Genomic DNA, 14,925 nt, shown 5'->3' with positions numbered 1-14,925 from the left:
ATCCCTTCAGGGCATTCCCTCAAAGCTGTTGCTTCAGATGTGCCTTCAGAAGGCCTGTCCAGCATTCTCTGTGGCCACCAGCCCCTGGATGGTGCAGTGGATCCCCTGGTCATGGCCCATCCTGCACTTCCTTTACTGTGAAGTAGACCCATCAATTGGATACTGTGCTAGAGCAATTCCACGCATCTGGATCCAACATTTCAATAGCCCCCATAGTGGTGCTGGCTGAAGTTCTAAGCACAGGGAAGGAAAAGCCACACATGGAATAGGTGTCTATCCCTGTGGGGATGAACCTCTCGCCCTCCCAGGATGGAAAGGGCTTGCTCTATCAACTTCTCACTTCATGGCTAGTTGGTCACCTAAAAAAATAGTGCTATATTAGGGCCCAATATTGGTCTAATGCTGACAAAATGGACATTCAGAGGTGGCAGTAGCTGGGAAGGCCTTGATAAGTGCGAGTCAATGCTGCTAGACCTACATGTAGTCTCATCTCTGCCATCGTGGTCACTCGATTCATGTCCCCTCCTGCTAGTCCTGGGTTGATCAATGATGGAGGCTAGTTGAGGTCAATTTATCTTCTTGACTGTTCAGTGCCTCTTCAGGGGTGGATGTTTTCTGTTGGGTGTGAACACGTGATTCAGGCTTAACCGCAGTTGTGTCACATCCATCTTATGATGGATTACTGTGGACCTGTCCAATTAATGACTTAGTGGGTCATGCAGAACCCAGTGCATATGGTCATTTTTAATCACATGGCTGCTTGGTGTCCATGGGCAAGCGTTCTGTCTTATCAGGGCCCAGTAACACCCCTAAAGTTGCTTCTAAAAGGAAGTTATTTCTCTGCTGTGGATGGCATGGACTTACTTCAGAACCCCAGGGGCCAGCATGTGATTCTCCCACTGGTATTTGCCTTTAGCTCCACACGGCATCTTTCCCACCACTAACACCTCCAACACCATCGGGTCTGATGCATGGTGACTGATTGCACCATGGCTTGGATCTACTGCAGTGTCCTTTCATGTCCAAGCCCCACTCAAAGCTGGCATCCTTCTATGTCACCCAGAGTATGGGCCAAACAATGTACTTAGGTGTGGAATGTGTTGTCAGAACCCAAAAAGGTCTACCAGGCAGTGTGCTTCCTTCTATGCAGTGAGGGATACAAGACACCTAGTTTGTCTTTTACTCTGGAGGGGACATCCCTGCATGCCTCTAACCACTGGACCTCAATAACTGAGGCAGCCACTCCCTAGTCTTTGTCAGGTTTATCTTCCACCCTCTGGAGTGCACGTGTTTGACCAAGGCCTCCAGCATACCCATCCATCCCAATCAACACGATGTTGTCAATGAAATGAACTCATGTTATATTCTACGGAATGTCCAGAATGTCCTCTTAAGACTAAGTTATAGGGCGGCCCTGTGGCTTAGCGGTTAAGTGCACGCGCTCCGCTGCTGGCGGCCCGGGTTCGGATCCCGGGCGCGCACCGACGCACCACTTGTCTGGCCATGCTGAGGCCGCGTCCCACATACAGCAACTAGAAGGACATGCAACTATGACGTACAACTATCTACTGGGGCTTTGGGGGAAAAATAAATAAATAAATTTTTTTAAAAAAGACTATGTTATAGGGCCAGCCCCTGTGGCCTAGTGGCTAAGTTTAGCCTACTCCACTTCAGTGACCCAGGTTCAGTTCCTGGGCACAGACCTACACCACTCGTCTGTCAGTGGCCATGCTGTGGCAGCAGCTCACAAAAAAATAAAAAAGAGGGAGATTGGCAACAGATGTTAGCTCAGGACCAATGTTCCTGAGCAAAAAAAAAAAGACTATATTATAGAGGGCAGGAGAATTAAAAGAGCCCTAAGGCAAACTGGAAAGAAATGTTGTTCTTCCTTCTACATGCATGCTAATCATTCCACCTCCACTTTTCTAACTAGAATAAAACAGAATGCACTCACCAAATCTACAGCCACATACCATGTGCCTGAGGCCTTACTCACCTGCTCTGGCAGTGATGTCACATCCAGCACAGCAGCTGCATCAGGACCACTACTTGGTTAAGTCTGAAGTAGCTCATGCATTCTTTAGCCTATCAGGTTTCTACAGGGACAGATTGCTGAATTAAATGGAGATAATAGGCAACACCACCACCGCCCCTTCATCCGTCAGGTCTCTCTAATGGTGGTGCTAACCTCTATAATACCTGCAAAACCTCCACAATACCTGCCCCTGGGACACAGTATCATTTCTGATTTGACCAGGATGGGGCCAGTTTCAGAGGTTTCCTTGGTCTTCAGCACAAAGAGAGACCGTACTCCACAGACCTGGGACCCAGTGTGGAGGTTACATAGACTATCAAGTATATCAGTGCCAATAATGCACTGGGTTATAATTGGACCCAGGGTTCCCATCCTGAGCCACACTTTGTCCAGGATTCCATTTATTACCTGGCCTCTATAGGCCCCCACTCTAAGGGGGAGGACATGATTGATGCTGTGGGTATCAATGCGATTTCTGGGGCAATATACAATAGATATATGATAAATATATGATAAAATAATAGTATCAGTGTTTCCAGAGCTTTGGCCACCCTGCAAGGAGACGAGTAGGAGAGATGAAGGTCAGAGAGTGGGAAGCATGAAATGGAGACTATGGAAGGGCTAGGTTATTGGCAATGGCATGATCTAGGGGGTACAAGGGAGTGGGGACCCAGGGAGAGCAGAGTAGAAGGTCAGGGAGGAGAGGAGTTAGGGAGTGAGAGCATCCTCTCTGCTGTGGGGGTTTCTATCGCTGCCATAAATAATTACCACAGACCTAGCGGCTTTAAACAACACCCATGTATTATCTCACTGTTGTGTACGTTGTAAATCCAACATGTTCTCGCTGGGCTAAGATCAAGGTGTCGGCACGTCTGTGTTCCTTAGTGGGGGCTCTGGAAAAAACCACTTCCAAGCTCATTCAGGTTGTTGTCTCAATTCAGATCTTTGCAGATGTAGGATTGAGGTCCCCATTTCCTTGCTAACTATCAGCCAGGAGCCACCCTCAGCTCCTAGAGAATTCTCTCTGCTCCTCAAACATGGCCCCCTACAGCACACCCAGTCCTTCTCCCACTTGGAACCTGACTTTCCCTCTGCTGCGTCTCTTCTGCAGCATCTCTCTGACTTCAGCCAGAGAAAATTCTCTGCTTTTAAGGATTCTTGTCATTTGTTTGGGCCCACCCAGATAATCCAGGATAATCTCCCTATTTTAAGGTCTTTAACCTTAATTTGTTGTTGTTAGTGCCATGAAGTCATCCCAACTCCTAGCGTCCCTGTGGACAGCAGAGCGGAACTCTGCCCGGTCTTTTTGCTGCAACCTCTCAACTTCAAGCACTATATCAGACAATGATCCACTCCTATTCATAGGGTTTTCATGGCCAATTTTTAGAAGCTGGCAGCCGGGTGCTTCTTCCTAGTCTATCTTAGAGTGGAAGCCCCACTGAAACCTGTCCACCATGGGTGACCCTGCTTGTCTTTGAAATCCTGGTAGTATAGCTTTCAGCATCACAGCAACATGCAGCCACCACAGTATGACAACAAAGAGACAGGTGGTGGGGTTCCCTGACCATGAAATGAATCTGGGCCAAAGCAGTGCCAAATCTTGACCACTAGACCACCAGGGCTGCCTTAACCTTAGTTGTATCACCAAAGTCCCTTTTGCCATGTAAGGCAACCTATTCACAGGTTCCAAGTATTAGAGCATGGACATCTTTAGGGACCACTATTCAGTCTACCACATCAGCTTATGTTGAAATCACCAAGGATCAAAGTGATAGCACTAGTGGAGAGGGTGATGGTGGGCCAGGAGCTAAAAGACTTGAGGAATGAGGGGAATGGTCTGGGGGTCCATAGGGAATACCTACGATGAGGGGAGTGAAAGCTCTAATCAGATGACAAGAGACTCACACCTGAAGATGTTTGGGAAAGAGGGAGGGACAAATGTCTGAGAGCAGCAACAAGGAGGAAGGACCCCACTCACCTCCAGGCCTAGGGGTTACAAGGTCCCTGCGAGAGGAAACACCCTGTGGGAGAGAACCTCATAGGGAGCCGTGTTCTCTGGGAGACCCAGGTTTCTGACAGAGCTGCGAGGTGAAGAGAACATCCTGAGGGAGCACTTTGGAGATGTTGCTGATCATGGGCTGACAGCTGCAGGGGGCACAGTGGAAAGGTTTCAGGAGTTGGGGATGGGGAGGAGCGGAGACAGAATAGGGGTGCACAGAGCCTTGTGGAGATGAGCATACAGGATATTTGGGGACCTAGTGACTAGCGACCTAGTGACTGACACATACAGGGAAAAGGACATGATGAGATTAGTCCTGGTGGATTCAAGGCCGATAATGGTGGTGAGTCTGTGAGAGATGAAGGTGGGGAGGAGCAGGGGTTTGGGGCTCTCCCTTGGGTTCTGTCGATGGAGATGATATTTGGGGTGGTTCTAGTCCGTGGACCATTTCTTGACCCCCTGATGATGGGATGGAGTGCCTGAAGGAGAGGAGGGGTCTAGAGGTTGTGCATATGTTCACTCTTCACCCTGAGGGAGGGGAGTGTGCTCACACCTGCTCAGGTCTGCCTGACACCTGCTGTTGGAGTGTGACTTCTGGGGCCCCATGTGTGACCCCTGGCACGAGGGTCCCTCTTCTGCCCTACTAAGGGGGACAGAAAACCTAGGGCAGCTATGCTCCTAGTCTCAATATTCCCGATGTGCGTATCCACACTGTGGAATATTATGTAGACATTGAGCTGTTGTTCCCAAATAAGAGATGATTTTATTCAAAAAATTGAGAAACAGGAAGTGGAAGAAATTGTTTCTACTTTTTAGTTTCCTGGGGTGTTGGTGGGGAGAGGGGTTGAGAGAGAAGACGGAAACCTCAGAGACGGCACAAGCAATCCTGAGCTCTCCTCTTCTCCAGATGAAAGACATTTGGAGGAAAGTGAAGAGAATTTTATGTTACTTTGACATTTTACAGTATTAGGGAATTACAGTTCTTTTCTTCAGTGTAATAATAATATTGTTTGAAAGAAAGGTTATTATTTGGGCCGGCCCCGTGGCTGAGCGGTTAAGTGCGCGCGCTCCGCTACTGGTGGCCTGGGTTCGGATCCCGGGCACGCACCGACGCACCGCTTCTCTGGCCATGCTGAGGCCACATCCCACATACAGCAACTAGAAGGATGTGCAGCTATGACATACAACTATCTACTGGGGCTTTGGGGGAAAAAAGTAAATAAAATAAAAAAAAAAGAAAGGTTATTATTTAAGAGATGAATACTGAACTACTTAGGGATGAAGGTCACGATGTTGGCAAGTGATTTTCAAGGATTTCAGCAAATATTATAGAAATATTATTTATTATATAATAAATAAAATATGGCAAAACATTAAGATGATTAAATCTAGCATGACTGTTTTACTATTCTTTAAAACATGAGGTATGTTTTAAATTTTTCACAATAATTTGGAGAAAATTTTTTAAATAATAACGCATAATGGCATGGTAAATGTTCAAAACATAATATTGAATGAAATTAGGCTTCAAGAGTATGTGTGTGTGTTGGGCAGGCCCAGTAGCATGGCAGTTAAGTTCATGCGTTCTGCTTCGGCAGCCCGGGATTCACCGTTTCGGATCCTGGGCATGGACCTACTCACCACTCATCAAGCCATGCTGAGGCGGCGTCCCACATAGAAGAACTGCAGCTTTGCAACTATGATGCACAACTATGTACTGGGGCTTCGGGGAGAAAGAGGAAAGAGAGGAAGATGGGCAACAGATGTTAGCACAGGACCAATCTTCCTAAAAACAAAAAAAAAAAGGTGTGTGTGTGTGAGAATGTGTGTCTATGTGTGTATGTGAGTGTGTTCTGTGTGAATATGTATCAGTATCTCCATGTTGGTGTGTGGTAGTGTGTATGTCTGTGAGTGTGTCAGTCTGAGTGTGCATTCACTTATTCATTCACTCAACAAATGTTTTAAAATCAACAACCAGGCACTTTCAGGGCAATGGAAATACAGCTGTGAATAATCAAAATCTCTATCCTTGAGCCAGCCCTGATGGCCTAGTGGTTAAAGTTCAGCACTCTCTGCTTTAGCGGCCTAGGGTTGGTTCCTGGCTGCAAAACCACACCACTCGTCTCTCAGTAGCCATGCTGTGGCAGCGGTTCACACAGAAGAACTTACAACTATACACAACTATGTACTGTGGTTTTTTTGCGGGGATAGTGGGTGAGGAAAAGAAAAAAGGAAGATTGGCAATAGATGTTAGCTTAGGGCGAATCTTCCCTGGCAAAAAAAAAAGAAAAATCCTATCCTTGTCCTCATAAAGTTTATATTCTAGAGGAGAGACAGACAATAACAATTAAATAATTACATGTAAAAATGTGTGTTAGTGAACAGAGTGTGAACAAAGGCAAAGCAGGGCAGGGGTGGAGGGAGGCTGAAGGTGCCATGTGCAGGGGTGGTGCAGGGAGGGCCTCTCGGTGAGGACATTTGAAGAGAATGTCAGGGAGGGAAGTGCTGTCTGGGAGATGTGTTTTCAGGCCAGGCCAGGGAACAGCAGTGAAGGCTCTGAGGTATGGACACCCTGGCGTGCTGGAGGAACCACACAGTGTAGGGCCCGCATCTGGGCCCATCACACAGCCACATCTGAGTAAAATGGACGTTAAGTGGACAGGGTCTTGCAAGTGAAAGAGATTTTTAACGTAATGTATTTTGAAAAGATCATTCAAGACATTCCAAAGTGTTTACGGTAGGAAATTTTCCTCCCTCCCCAGGCCTCCTCAGGTCCCTGCCAGACATGAGCATGATACCAATTTCTGATGTATCTTTCCTGAGAAACATTTATACAAATGTTGTTATTGTTGCTACATCAAGAAGGAGTACTGTAAAGAAGCAGAGAGTAGAAGAATATGTTTCTTTTCAGTTTTCCCAGGGACGGTTGTCATCAAGGGGCTGGGAGAGGGCTCGCGGGGAGGAGATGGAAACCTCAGAGTCGGCACAGGGCTCCTGAACTCTCTTCTCCTTCAAGCCCTGTCCCATCCCTGACCTTGACACCTGTGGAGTCCAAGGCTGCTCAGAAGCTTCTTCCCCCCATGATGCCCAGCCACCAGGTCAGCCATGTCTGACCAACTTATAGCCTAGGCCCTCCCAAGCAGGTCAGTTACAATCTGAGAGGGGAGCAGTGGTGCCCCCATGTGGCCACAGGGCTGAGGACAGACGACCCAGCTCCCCTTTCTCCTGCTCAGCCGGGTCCTCCCTAGGGTCTCCCTGGGCTCCCAGCAGTAGGACAGGGCTCTGCACACACGGGCATGCCCCTGTCTCGTTCAGGCTCAGGGTGTGATGTGTTTCCCAAATTCATACTGACATAGATGTTTCCTCCCCATTAAATCACCGTAGACTCTGCCTCAGGGCACAGTGAGGTCTCCAGGCCATAACAGCTGGTTCCCAGGTCCAGAATAGACCCCACAAACAAACTAGACTCCCTTAGTCTCCCGGGATGGGACCTAGGACTCCTGAGTCCTTATCATGTGTCCCTGCTGCTGCCTCTGGGGCTGGACTCAGTCCAGTGAGTCTCAGAACGTGGAATGGGGGCCTGGGGAAAGAGGAGCTCCTGAGGTGTTAGGTCCAAGAAGGAGACGATGTTCCTGAAGAAGTGAGGATAGGGCAGAAATAAGGACTTCAGAGGGTAGAGGTTACAAGCAGGAGAGGAGGAGGAGCCAGGGAAGAGAGGGACATGGGGAGGGCTGGCCTATGGGACACCTGTGGGGTTGTGTTTGGAGAGGGTTTTCTGGGTACTGGGCCATAGAGAGCAAAGGGCAGGCACTGTGCCACTCCTGTAGGAACCAGAGTTTCCTGGGGTTTCCAGGTTCCCACTGCCTGTGCCAGAACATCACGGCCATGTCTGAGCCCAGCCCCAAGCAGCCAGTTGTTACAGCCTTCAGTTGTCCCTTCCTCCCCTAAGACAACCAGAGCCTCTCCGCCAGGCCAAGAGGCCCCTGAGGACCATGTGTGGACTATGTGGTGGGGCTGGACACCACTGGGCTACAAGGACCTCGGCAATAGGACCCAGGCGACCAACTACCCATTTCCTGTTAGCGGTTCCTGCACCCTCCACAGCTCGCTGCCCAAGGACTCTGGGATCCTGTCTCTTTCCTCTCTGGTGACCCAAGTACCCAGATCCTCAGACTGGACTTGTCAGGCCCCACTCTTTGCTACCCCAGCCCCTGAACTTAGGAGCTCTGCAGCCCTGGCCCCAAATATCATTTCTGCCCTGACGACAGAGCCAGGACTTTGGGGGTGCTAGAGACTGTGTTTCCCCCAAAATTTATATATGGAAACTTAATCCCTAATGTGATAGTATTTGGAGGTGGGGCCTTTGGAAGGTGGTTAGATCATGAATGGAGCCCTCATGAATGGGATTAGTGTCCTTAAAAAAGACACCCCACAGCACTCCCCAGCCCCTTCCGCCGTGTGAGGACACAGTGAGAAGACGGCTGTCTATGACCCAGGAAGGGGGTTCTCACCAGACACCCAATCTGCTGGTACCTTGATCTTGGTCTTCTCGGCCTCCAGAACTGTGAGAAATAAATTTCTGTTGTTTATAAGCCACCCAGTTGATGGGTATTCTCTTATAGCAGCCCAAATGGACAGGGGGTCCACAGCCACGGGTCGGTGCTGCAGAGCCCCACATGCTGCCGCTGAGCCACGGCTGCGATTTGGGTAACAGTCACCCATGACCCCGCAACCCAGGCAGACTCCTTTGCCTGGCCCAAGGGACATTAGCGGCAATTGGTGGCCGGGCGCCACCTGTCTACTGTGGATTCCAGGAGGGAGTGTTTCAAGCAGCCAAGACAGAAACCACAAGGCGTCTTATGTCAGAACCTCACAAGTCAAGCAGTGTCACCTTCCCATGTTCTAGTCACCAGAGCTAGTCACAGATCCAAGAGGAGGGGAATAAGGCCTCTAGGTAGGAGATGAAGAGGTCACACTGCAAAAGAGCATGTGGGGTGGGGGATATTGTGGAGGCCATCTTTGGAAAAAGAAACCTTCACAGTGTGTTAGAAAGTGACAGGAGACACAGAGAAAAAAATTGTGCAAAGTCAACAATCAGAGGCGGCCGCACCCCGCGGGCCGAGCGAGCGCGCCTGTCCGTGGGGTTCAGGTGGAGGCCGAGCAGTATGCGCGCCCTGGCCTAGCACGTCGGCGGCGGGTGAGGAGCAGCACATGGAGACAACGGGCGCCACCAAGAAGGGACACGAGGCCGCCCCTGAGGACGCGTCCCCGGCTGGGGCCGGCAGTGGGGCCGCGGCAGGCGCTGGAGGCGGGAGCACGGCTGCCCCGGCCAGCAACCAGAAGGGCGCCCAGGGCGACCTGATCAACGCCAGCGAGAACGCGGAGGACGCGGGAAAAATGTTCCTTGGTGGCCTGAGCTGGGATACCAGCAAAAGAACCTAAAGGATTATTTTAACAAATTTGCAGATGTCGTCAACTGTACAATAAAAATGGATCCCAACACTGGTCCATCAAGAGGGTTTGGGTTTATCCTCTTCAAAGATGCAATCAGTGTGGAGAAGGTCCTAGACGGATGGAGCACTGGTTGGGTGGCCATGTCATTGACCCCAAAAAGGCCATGGCCATGAAGAAGGACCAACTAAAGAAAATTTTTGCGGAGGTCTGACTAGAAGCCACTGAGAAAAAGATGAGAGTGTACTTTGGCGAGTTTGGGGAGATTGAGGCCTTTGAGCTTCCAGTGGATCCAAAGTCGAACAAAAGACGAGGCTTTGTTTTCATCACCTTTAAAGAAGAGGAACCTGTGAAGGTTCTGGAGAAAAAGTTTCACACTATCTGTGGAAGTAAGTGTGACATCAAGGTGGCCCAGCCCAAAGAGTCAACAGCAGCAGGATGGCTCTGGGGGCCGCGGGAACCGAACCAGGGGAACCGAGGCAGCGGTGGTGGCGGTGGAAGTGGGGGAAGTCAGGGTAGTGCAAAGAACAGGAAGAGCCAGACGCGGTGGCCGTCAGAGTAACTACAGGCCACACTGAGGCTTCGGCAAGAGTGCCCGACCAACCTCGCATGCTTTGTTTGGACAGCGAGTGAACACAAACAATGATGTCCCAAATCTAACTTGACATACTTTCTACGGCCTGTCCCATGTGCCTCTCATTTACAATGTCCCCTGGAACTCAGTCTCCTGTTTACTATTTCCAGAGCTCTCGTTGGTTAGGCAGCGTGTGGTGTCTCAGGCCAGAGCGGTATTGCGGGCTGACTTTATTACAGGTTACCCAGAACCGGATTAGAGTCTGCTTCCCGCTGCTGCTCTGCAGCCTGGACCGTGGACCCTGGTTGTATAATTGTATCTTAGGAAACCAGTATCACCTTTTATTCACCTGTTAACTTCATATAATTTGTGTCATACGTTTCCTGTAATGGAAGTGTTAATTTTACTGTACTTTGTGATAACTTTTGGGAATCTAATGTAAGATACTTTAGACGTGTCCTGATTTTGCCACGACCTGGATATTGAAACCATCCAAGCTTTTGAAATAAAAATGTAACCCCCCCCCCCAAAAAATAACAATCAATGCAAGGTGATGGGAGAGGTGGCAATTTTAAACAGGGTGGTCAGGATGGGCCTCATTCAGGCGACAGCTGAGCAGACATGAAGCAGGTGAGGAACTGAGCCATGCAGATATTTGAAGGACAAACATTCCTGGATCACCTTTTGCAAGTGCCCAGGGCTCTCACTGAGCAGGCCCTAAAACTGCAATGGGAGTGGAAGTGGCACACTGTGGAAAGACATCGGGCTGAGAGGTGTGGGCTTCTCCCTTTCCTGCCTGGGCTTTCAGGAGTCCTGGGGCTGGGGGAGGGAGAGGCACTGCTGCGTGGAAGAAGACTAGGAGAGGAGGGAGGAAGCAGAGGTGGGGCGCCACCCTCACTCCATCTCTCTGCTATCTCTCTCCAGTGTCCCCCAAGATTTGGGTGACTGACAAGGAGGACCCTGAGGGCAGTCACACTGTGAGAGGCCAAGCATTTAACTCTTTACCTGCCAAACCCATGCTGACTTGCCTGCAGGAAGACAAAGAGGCTGATGATGGACTCAGGACTCAGGGGGACCCAACCTAGGGGGGACAAGACACACCCAGGGCTGGGCAGCCATGAGGGTCCTCTCCAGAGAGGAGCCAAGATACACCTGCCTGGTGGAGCACCTGGGCCTGAAGGGCCCCCCGGGTGTGACCTGAGGTGGCTTTGTCAAAGGACAGGGGTGAAAGTGAGGGTGAACCTCATCCAGACCCTGCCCATGCTCTCTGCCCCTGCACCCAAGGCCCTCCCTTCATTCCTAAATAGAGATGCCACCAATGTCCTCAGTCACCTTCTGATCACGCGTATCTCATCCTCATTTGGAAGTCCTTCTTGCTCTACCCTCCTTCATTCCTGCTGCATCTTCTCCCATAGCCCCAGGTTCTGACCCCTCTCTCTCTCCTCTTCGCCCTCCTGTGGTAGGAACGGCTCACTTCCCACTGAGGAGCAGCTCTAGGTGAGAGACTGGGCTATAGCTGAGGCTGGAGGAAGGAAAGGCTCCTGGGCCAGGGATTGGGGAGGGAGGATGGGCACAGCCAGAGGAGAAGCTGAAGGGTTGGGGAGGTGATGAAGGAAGATGTTTCCACATCATTTTTCTCTCATAGTCCAGGGAACCATCCTTCCCCCAGGCCCAGGGACATGGAAAGAGCAGCAGGAGGAGGAAAATATTCCACATGAAAGAAAAATATCAGAGATTCCTTTATGTGCTATCTTTTTCCTCTTGCCTATTATGGTCAATTTTGTAAGTGAAACTTGAAATTTTTCTTTTAGGAAAGTCTCCAAATATTAGAGAATTAAATTATTAATGTCTAAGCCCTGCAGACTGAAAAAACAGAAGCTTTAACAAATAAAGGCATGTGTGGAGAACTGGCCAGGGTGTGTTGGGTCCCAAAGTCTGCACTGAAAAACTCTAATGTGGAGCTGAAGTGGGAGCCACCTATTTGCCTGTGTGAGCTTGGGCAGCTCTTGAACCTCTGTGTCCTCTTTAGAAAGTGAAATGAGCACCCAGTGCCCAGGTCTTGGTCTCTAAATATCATTCTCCAGTAAAAAGAACCAGGGATCCTTAGGTAAATAGCTGATTCTAGAGCTGAGACAAAAACAACACAAGAAGAGCCTGGAACATCTTGTAATGCCAGAAAGGAAGTGCACCTCCCCCAAAATGGCACATATCAAAGGGACACAGGAGCCAACCTGAAAGAGCTCCCTATGAACAAAGCTGGAACAATTTGAGCTGAATAATAACAAGAGTATTGGATTATAACCCCAAAGATAAAATAAACATCAAGTTCATACTGAAATATCTAAATGACTGAAAATTTTTTAAATGGGCAAGAATTCCAAGTTATGTCCTCATGTACATAGATGCAAGAGAATCCCCCTACCAGGAAGTGGAGCTTACTTTCCCTTCCCTTGAAAGCAGGCTGGACTTGGTGACCGGCTTTTAAAGAATAGAATACGGAGAGGGAAAAATCACTCAAACTTGGCAGACATAATTTAATCAGTGATAAAGGTCATGTTGACATCATGCACCCCCTGACATGTGATGAGAAGGACACTTCACTTCTATGGTTTTCTTCCCCCAAACCCGTAACCCCAATCTAATCATGAGAAAACATCAGACAAACCCAAACTGAGTGACATTCTACAAATTATCTGTCCAATACTCTTCAAAATTTTCAAGGTCATGAAAACAGGTAAAGACTAAGAAACTCAACAGATCAGAGGAGACTAAGGAGACACAATAATTTAATGTATATTAAGGTACCTGGATTGGATCCTGGAACAGAAAAAGCACATTAGCAGAAAAACTAGTGAAACCCAAATAAAGTCTATAGTTTAACAATAGTATTGTACCAATGTTAATTTTTTAGTTTCTTAGTCTTAACGTGGTTTTGTTAGATGTTAAGGGAAGCTGGGTGAAGTCTATATGGGAACTCTGTGTTCTAGCTTTACAACTCTTCTGCAAACTAAAATTATTCAAAAAATATTTTTAAAAAGCAGAATGAAATAGACAATCCAAATAGACATATATCTATACAAGAAGTTGAATCAATAATTAATAACATTCCAAAACAGAAAGCACCAGGCCCAGATAGGTTAACTGGTGAATTCTACCAAACATTTAGGGAAGAAATTATACCAGTTCTCTACAATCTCTTCCAGAAGATAGATGCAGAGGGAAAACTTCCTAACTCATTCTATGAGGCCAACATTACCCTAATACCAAAACCCGACAAAGACATTACAAGAAAGAAAAGTACAGACCAATATCTCTCATGAACATAAATGCAAAAATCCTCAACAAAATATTAGCAAAATTAATCCACAATGTATAAAAAGAACTACATACCACAACCAAGTGGGATTTATCTCAGGTATACAAGGCTAGTTCAACACTTGAAAATCAATGAGTGTAATGTATTGCATCAACAAGCTAAAAAGGAAAAAATCACATGACCATATCAATAGATGCCAGAAAAGTATTTGACAAAATCCAACACCCATTCATGATAAAATCTCTTAGCAAACTAGGCATAGAGGGGGAACTTTCTCAACTTGATAAAGAACATCTACAAAAAACCCACAGCTAACATCATACTTGGTGGTGAGAAACTAGAAGCTTTCCCGCTGAGATCAGGAACAAGGCAAGGATGTCCCCTCTCACCACTCCTTTTCAACATCATACTGGAAGTCCTAGCTAATGCAATAAGACAGAAATTTAAAAAAGAGGAAATAAAAGGTATACAGAGTGAGAAGGAAGAAAGAAACCTTTCTTCGTTGGCAGATGACATGATTGTCTACATAAAAAATCAAAAGAATCAACAACAAAAAAACTCCTGGAATAACAACCAACAAGCAATTACAGCAAGGTTGCTGGATACAAGGTTAATATACAAAAGCCAATCACTTTCCCATATACCAGCAATGAACAAGTGGAAGTTGAAATAAAAAACACAATACCATTTCTATTAGCACGCAAAAAATTAAATACTTAGGTATAAATCTAACAAAATATGTACAAGATCTAAATGAACAAAATTACAAAACTCTGATGAAAGAAATAAAGAACTAAATAAATGGAGAAATATTCCATGTTCATGGATGAGAAAATTCAATATTGTCAAGATGTCAGTTCTTCCCAACTGGATCTATAGATGCAACACAATCCCAATCAAAATCTCAGCAAGTTATTTAGGATACCGACAGGTGATATTGTCAATATCCCAGCAAGGATATTGACAAACTGATTCTAAAGTTTATATGGAGAGGCAAAAGGGCCAGAGTAGCCAGCACACCATAGGAGAACAAAGTCAGAGAAGTGACACAACCTGACTTCAAGACTTACTACAAAGCTACAGTAATCAAGACAGTGTGGTATAGGTGAAATAATAGACAAGTAGATAAATGGAATAGAATACAGAACCCAGAAATAGACCCACATAAATATAGCTAACTGATTTTCAACAAGGAAGCAAAGGCCATACAATGGAGAAACAATAGTCTTCTCAACAAATGGTGCTGCAACTGAACATCCACGTGCAAAAACAAGTGAAATGAGAAAGTTCTCTTGAAAGGTTACCATGAAGGTCACCTGTGACAGAAACAAAAAGTGCCCAGGAGGGTCTTTGACACTTAGTACTCTCTCACATTAATCTAACGGGTGGACTTCAATATTCCTAAGCCCCCATCTCCACAACAGTTTCACATGAAGGGTACAATGATTCATGTCAGTCACCCTAGTCCTGCCAATCCACTAGTAGAATGCAATGTTGAAGGTGCCATCAGTGCACTAGCCTCAGGGAGCTCTGCAAACCCTTGATGTTGT

The 14,925-nt window shown here is 47.4% G+C and overlaps 1 pseudogene; it reads left to right on the top strand.

Moving 5' to 3' along the window:
* The first annotated feature begins 7,660 nt into the window (after positions 1-7,660).
* Positions 7,661-10,063, top strand: LOC131413292 (heterogeneous nuclear ribonucleoprotein A/B-like; annotated as a pseudogene).
* The last annotated feature ends 4,862 nt before the right edge of the window (positions 10,064-14,925 follow it).

This window comes from Diceros bicornis, chromosome 14 (assembly GCF_020826845.1).
Source record: "Diceros bicornis minor isolate mBicDic1 chromosome 14, mDicBic1.mat.cur, whole genome shotgun sequence".
Lineage (NCBI taxonomy): Eukaryota > Metazoa > Chordata > Mammalia > Perissodactyla > Rhinocerotidae > Diceros > Diceros bicornis.
Note: the sequence above shows the minus strand (reverse complement) of the source record. Positions and strands in the feature narration are given on the sequence as shown.